This window comes from Protopterus annectens, chromosome 7.part0 (genome assembly GCF_019279795.1).
Source record: "Protopterus annectens isolate FY-2018-M chromosome 7.part0, PAN1.0, whole genome shotgun sequence".
Classification (NCBI taxonomy): Eukaryota; Metazoa; Chordata; order Ceratodontiformes; family Protopteridae; genus Protopterus; species Protopterus annectens.
The window spans coordinates 165,307,307-165,315,377 of record NC_056739.1 but is presented as its reverse complement, the minus strand read 5'-3'; positions in this window follow the sequence as shown (position 1 = coordinate 165,315,377).

Sequence of the window (8,071 nt, the reverse complement as noted above, 5' to 3'; positions counted from 1 at the left end):
AATCAGAAAGATTCTGTAAAGACAGGGACAGCTGAGAGAATCTATGCCCTCTACACATACATACATACCTATATATATGCATACAGCAAAAAATGAAAAAGCTCTTTTAAAGTAACTGCAGCAGTTACAAAACAGTAATTACTAATTAATGGGAAACTGAAGCTTAACCATCTACTGACAATGTAGCACAGCCAGTGAATAAATTATATCACAGAGAAGAATATATCAGAAAGCATCATGTATGTAAATGGGTGGCTGCCTCAGTTAATGAATAAGGTCAAAACTAAAACGCAAAATGAATTACCTTTGGCATGGGCAGGTGAAAGTTGGATTATAGGAGCATGTTCAAACCACTTGGCATGCTATAGAGTAGAGAGATGCATATCTGGAGGAGTCCAGGTATGTAAAGCATGCAAATGAGGATCCACAGCCTAATCTTATGATTCACAATGAAGTCAATGACAGACTGCACTGTGGAGCAGTTAAGAAAAGGTATGGGGCTGTAATGGTGAGCACCAGGCTGTAAATACAGCAGCAAAGTGCCCCTCCAAGAAATAATGGTGAGTGGCGATGGGCCACTTGGCATAACATAGCTGAGTAGCAGCATCACCCTTCCTTGGAATGACAATCTTTTTAGAGAAATACACAAAGTGTTGCAAAAGGCACATCCAGTGTTGCATTCCATTACATGCAAGCACAATATTGCAACTATACTTGATCCACTCCCAGCAAGGCGATGCAGCCATGCTTCAGTCAATAGGAGCAGATGTTCTACCTAATTCCTTCATTAGCATATCATGGTATTAACTCAGACTCAGCGGTCATGGGATCTGGAGCCAAAGATTTATGAATTGGTCCCTTCCCTCCCTCCATGCCACTACAAAGGCTGAAACTGAAGTCGCATAAATAATGGGCTGAAGAAAGCAGGGATCTGATGTGTAGGTGTGTGTGTATGTAAGTAAATGTGTGAGAGAGAATGTGACTGTCTGTCTGCAAGTAAATTCAGTTTACAAAAGTGCAAATGAATGCATATGTGGAACACAGTCTTGAGGAAGCAATGTGCAGTTGTGGAAGGCATACCTCTCAACTGTCTAGATTTTTTTAGAATGTCCAGATTTTTGCCTCTTATTTTTGGCCTGTTCCTCATACATTTTGTGGTTTTCTGGCAAATCATTGAGGATTTAAGTCACTAAATAATGAAATACATTTGAGTTTCAGATTTCATATCGTTCTGAAAATGCACGCTGACACAAATCCTGTTATTCTAGCAACTTTCTATGTTTATAAGAGCAATATTTATAATCCGTCCATATTTTTGGGCCTTTGTCCCCCCATCATTTTAGGCTTTGTCTAGATTTCTTGTGCTAAGATCTTAAGAGGTGTGGTGGAAGGGGAAATAATAATAAGAAATGAGAAAAGGTATTCAGGTTGATTCATAGCAGACGGCCTAAATGTAAATAAATAATGTCCAAGACAGCAGCAAGGAGAACTGTTGGAATACTGGAATACAAAAAAAGAGCAATCACCCATACAAAAAAAGAATTAGCACTGCATCAATGAAGAGTGGAAGACCCCCCCTCTAGAACACTGTGTACTGCTAAAGACTTCATCACTGTGAGGCATAGACAGAACTGAGACATTTCAGACGAAGGTAACAAAATTTGTATGTAGTCTGCACCAGAAGTCATACAAGGAGAGACTAGAATACCTTCATATGTACTGTAGGAAAAGAAATAAGGAATGTTGAGGAGAATATAATAGAACATTTTACAAATGTTAGAGTAATGACAGCCCAAATGGGTGCAAAGCTCAGATAAAGAAATGCATTGGAATAAGAAGACCGAATATGAAGTTGCAAAGTAGTCAAGCTAAGGAGTGATATGAAGAAGTATAATTCCATGGAAATGGGTGTGAATAAAACTAAAAATGTAATATGAACAAAAACTGAGTAATTCAAAAATGCAATTGTTAACAAATAAGATAACAAGTAAAAAAAAAGAAAAGAAATAAGCTTTTGATTAAGTAGAATCTGTTACTTAATTAAAGAGGTAGGAAAAGGGCAGGCTGTGTGGACCAAGTGCTACTTACCTGCTATCAGATTATAAGCATGATGAATCACAGGGACTACAAAAAAAGCCACATATCTTTGGTGTGAGCATGTGCATTGCCTTATATCATCACAACAGTACATATTGTTCAATCCATATCTGTAAGGCAGGGATTCTAAGGATGTTGTAGGACTGAAATTCAGAACAAAACATACATTAAAATAACATATTTTATCAGTCCCAACAATCAGGAAAACAAAGATAAACAAGCGGCAAAAATATACAGAGCATACTAGCAGTGTGAGATGAAATCACTTCTTTCAGGTGACTGGTCTGGAATTTTCTTTAGTAGAAAGACAAAGACACACACAAAGACACATACACGCTGCGATTTTCAGCAGGAGGTTGCATGGAGAGCCCAGGATATGGGGACAATGAATAAATGTGACATATTATCTGATTATTAGTGGTCGGCCACAGTGGTGCAGCGGTTAGCGTTGACGCCTCACAGCAAGAAGTTCTCCGGTTCAATCCTCGGCTGGGGTGCCTTCTGTGCGGAATCTGCATGTCCTCCCTGTGGTCGCATGGGTTTCCTCAAGGTGCTCCGGTTTCCTCCCACATCCCAAAGACATGCTGTAGGTGGATTGGACACTATAAATTGGCCCTAGGTGTGAGTGCATGCATGTGTGCGCCTTCTGTGGAAGGTTGGGCATCGGGCTGGCAACTTGACACTGTAAAACTCCACTGCCAATCATGAGGGAAAAGCCAAAAGAACAAGAAGAAGGTTATCTGGTTAGTGGATGAACACCCAGTAATGCTGGAAAACTTCTTCCCCATTCCATTAGGATGATGGCATCATCACAGCAAGGACAAGTGAGGCAAGACCAGGAGAACTGTAGGAAAGAGAATGCAGGCAAGGGAGATTAGGATATGGGAGAGGGAATATTATTGGCGCGAAGAAAGTAGGGTGCACCTGTGAAGTGGGAGGACCTAGTTATGGAGAAAAGCCATACTCTAAAACAGAAACATGGTCCAGGTAGAGTAGTGAAGGAGCTCAGGAATAGTTAAAAGGATGATGGATACAGCTAGAGAATGATTCAAAGGTGGGAGAGGTCAACAGAAGAACCCAAGAAGCAAATAAAGGTGTTGAAGAGAAGCCTCAAGAAAGACAGATACCTACAGGGGAAAGTTTGGGAACTGTAGTAACCACACTGTCTTCCTGATGACACCATACTGACATAAAACTTTCAAGGTTCATTCCTGACATTTATTCACATTAGCAAGTTGTTGAAGGTTAAATGTTTGCCAGCAGGGATGCCATTCCACACCACATATGCTAACTGCATGTGTAGCTTGGTTTGTAGTTGAATTTTCAACAGCCTAGTACTAAATAGATCGCTCAGAATGCAGTGCTCTAGTGTGAACTCTTCTGTTTTCTGATTTCTGCATTTAAGTTACTTTATATTACCCTCACCAGCTGTGTGTGTGTGTGTGTGTGTGTGTGTGTGTGTGTGTGTGTGTGTGTGTGTGTGTGTGTGTGTGTGTGTATGTTCAACCCCCCCCCAAAAGAAAACTTTTCACCAGGATAATGTTTATAAATCTGCAGTGTACCATGGTGTTTAATGGAATGAGCTGTAAAGTATGAGAACTGAAAGTGAATCCATCCCAGGAGCCTACAATTACATAATGTATGACCCTGGGTAAGGCAGCTACTTTATTTGTATTCCTAATATCCCCACTCTCAGCAGTGCCAAAAGGGGAACTTATTGCCTCAATGAGTCTCCCTGATAGTGGAATATTAATTTTATTTATTTATGTATATCAGGTGATTTTCCCACATCCAGATTTAGAAGACACATTTCCTTCATGAACTGCTCATTTTTTACTTATAATCGACCCATGGATATTGTTATCTTCACAAGTCATTCAGCTGATGGTTCTCAGCTGTTTTTATAGCATATAAATTTATAAAGTTCTCGTTTGTGTAACCAATTCCCTTTCTCTATTTCTCCATACCTTGCTCTCTCACCTGCTCTTCTTTCTCTCCCATATGGACTTGAATCAGAATTAAGTTTCTCTTTGTGTATTCCTCTTTGCTGACTATAAATTAGTTGAGGTGCCTTGCATCTGCCTTCTAATTAAATGCAGGTTGTATTTTTATCATTTTAAGTGAAGTCTCCACATCAGGTTGGCCTTAGCATCTGACACTGTTGTAACTCCGCACCATTACATGGTTCTGTCCCATGCAGACATGAGCTGACCTATGTGGCATGGGGAAATGTTCCAGAAAGCCATCCATCCATCCATCCATCCATCCATCCATCCATCCATCCATCCATCCATCCATCAGGTGGACAGCCACATCTTAAAACTGAAATGCTTCATATTAACCACATCTTTGCTGAATGGGAGTAAATTGAGTGCAGCACTTACATTTATTTATTTATTTATTTATTAATTACATTTGTTTACTGGGTAGTGTCCGACTGGGACGGGGGTCCATTTTCAGCGGAGACCCGGGGAGAAAAGCTCAGAAAAACAGAAACATGGTCCAGGTAGGGTAGTGAAGGAGCTCAGGAATAGTTAAAAGGATGATGAATACAGCTAGAGAATGATTCAAAGGTGGGAGAGGTCAACAGAAGAGCCCAAGAAGCAGATAAAGGTGTTGAAGAGAAGCCTCAAGAAAGACAGATACCTACAGGGGAAAGTTTGGGAACATATTTTTGCAAAAGAATACAATGCAGGCAATAGTACAATATAGTCAATAGAACAATACAAGCAATAGTACGAAAAACAACAAATGCACAATACAAGTAGTGCAATAATTTCTATGTAAGCACAATTAATAAACAGATGATAGAAATAATGCTGAGAACAGTAGTAGGAGAGCGTTAATAATTATCCTGGAGAGTAGCAAGAGCATAGCCAATGATTAGTCAGGTGTTCCTTTAGGAGTGATTTGAACTGATTGTGGTTAGGGTTTTTTGTTATTGTCTCTGGAAGAGTGTTCCAGAGTTTGGATATCTTGTGAGAATAGAGGGAGTCACCATGACTGCTGTGGGAGTTGGCAACCTTGAGTAACAATTTCTTAGAAGATCTAAGAGTTCTAAGATTGTTACTAGGTTGGACTAACTAGGAGATCACAGGGCAGTTGCTGGCGTGATAGATAATTTTGTGGGTTACAGTTAGCTGATTAAATAATAAAAGGTTGGGGAGCTCTAGCCAGTTTAACTGTGAGAGAGCTGCGCAGTGGTGATATCTGTATGGATGATTAGTGGCATATTTAGCAATCTTGTAGCATGCTTCAAGGTTGTTGAGGTCGGATTTTCTAAGGTTTGTGAATATGAGTGAGCCATACAGGAGGGAAGATATCAGGTGTGTGCGAGCAGTGGCAAATCTGGCATTGGCAGTTAAGTATGGTTTGGCCCTGTATAGGGTGCCAAGTTTTATGTGGACTTTTTTGATAGTTTGTGCAATATGTATATCAAATTTGAGGTTTAATTTAAAATGTAAATGCCAAGCTGGTATGCTACAGCCTAGTACAATATGACTATGTCTTGGTTACTCTTAGCCCTTTCCTGCTGTTCTCTTATGCTTTATTCATTCATTCATTTATTCATTCATTTTGTTTGTTAAGCAGGTGGGTGAGACAATTCAATGGTCCCCTCTCAGGCAAATTCCAAGTCAGAAGTAGGCAGACATGATATAAATGAAATATATGCAATTATCTGTACAAATATAATTATATACAATGCATTCCACAAAGCAACAACACTGAATTAAATAATGCATCATTTGTCCATCAGGTCTTCTAGTATAGGCAGATAATAATTTGAGATGCAATGCTAATAAACATAGTGCTTCAAGTAATACCAGAGAACCGGACAATACAGCAAGTAAGTGTTGTAAGTTAAAAATGCATGTGGGTAATAACTATAAAGAGAAAGTGAACTTCTTGAGCAAAATATACCACAAGAAGGCTGGAGGCCAAATACCATAAGTCTGACAGTAGAGCAGCACCAGGTAAAGCAGAGACATGGTGCACAGAACAATGTTAAATGGTTTGCATCACACAGGCCAGTGGGGTGACACAGTAGTAAGATACAGCTGTGGTTTATGGATTTCATAGCAAATGGTTCTGAGGTTCTGGATTTACAGTACAGGGAGAATGATTCTGAGTAGCCGTGACACTAGGATAGGTATTAAAGTACACTGAAACTGTTTAACAGTAATTATTCAGAGCCTACAGCAGAACTTTACATCTGATGTTTTGTTCTAGGCAGACCCATCCACTACTGAACCTAGGTACTCTACGTCATTTCATAGACTGTCATGGTTAGGACTGAAATTCCCATAGCAGGGACTTAAACCTGCTTTCCTGTCAATTCTTACATTTTCCCATCATTCATCTCCATAAAATAGCTAGCTGATCAAATATCGGTTTGCTTTTGACAGATGCATTTTGCCATGAATTTGTTGTCATTTACTTATTCTCGGCTATTGTAGTTTGGTCATTGGTGTAGTTGGCTGATCTCAATTGATTCACTGCCAGAAAAGGGCTAAAAAGGCAATATAGAACCAGGGTTTATTAAATGGTCAGCAAAATCAGCGATTTGGATCTGAATTCCATTAGGCTCTGCTTAGTAACCTGTGATCCTCACAAGCAATTTACAGTATTTTCTTTCCTAGACTGCATGAAAAATAGGCCGGTTTGTCTTAGAGGAATGTATGTGGTTATCAAAAAAATAAACAAAAAGTTATACACACTAAGTAAAATGAAGCATTGCGTGATAGTACCTAATTCATAAGGATCCCAGTGTATGCCCCAATCTCACTACCATTTTGTACTTCCTTCTGGTTTTCCTCCTCACACAGCCAGGTATCTATTTAATTTCTTTAGATTCCTTGTGCTTGGTTTCAGGTAAGACGTGAACAAAGACTACTGCTTACCCTTAGGACATGGTGCACCTTCAACCAGCTCTTGCCCTCTAGAGATGATAGATTTATCAAATACTCATTGTTATCCAGTACTTTTAATCAGGACTTGACACATTTAACATGCATCCACAGTCACCCGGTACTTGTAATCAGAGCATGACAGGTTTAACATGCACCCACAGTCACCAAGTACTTGTAAGTGGGACATGACACATTTAACCTCATTTCATAAACTGTCATCCACCTGCAGTCATACAGTACTTGTAATATGGACATGCACCTGCAGTCACCCAGTACTTGTATTCAGAACATGACAGGTTTAACAAGCACACACAGTCAACCAGTACTTGTAATCAGAACATGACAGCTGTAATATGTGCCCACAGTCATCCACTACTTGTAATCAGGACATGACGCATTTAACATGCACCTACAATTACCCAGTATTTGTAATCAGGATATGACACATTTAACATGCACATGCAGTCACCCAGTACGTGTAATGAGGACATGGCACATTTAGCATGTATGCACAGTCACCCAGTACTTGTAATCAAGGCATGACATGTTTGACATGCACCCACGGGCACCCAGTAGTAGTAATCAGGGCATGATACATTTAACATGTAGCCACTCACCCAGTACTTGTAATGAGGACATGACACATTTAATGTGTACCCACAGTCACCCAGTACTTGTAGTCAGGACATGATACATTTAACATGAACCCACAGTTACCCCTACTTGTAATCAGGACATGACATATTTAACATGTACCCACACTCACTTGTAATCATAGCATAACATATTTAACACACATATATTGTCACTTATTATATGTCCTTGGAGCATGATGCATCTAATATGGTTCTGACCTAACTCAGTACTTATCCTTTGAATATGGCACCACCTTCTATTTGTCCTTATAACCTGACAACCAGTACTTGCCTATATGAAATAGGACATTTAACACACACTCACTATCACCCAACCAACCTGCTGGCTGTCTCCACATATGAGAATGTGTTGCTAATGAGGACCAGGACATTTGATTGAGTGCCGTAGACATCTACGTATGTGCTTCA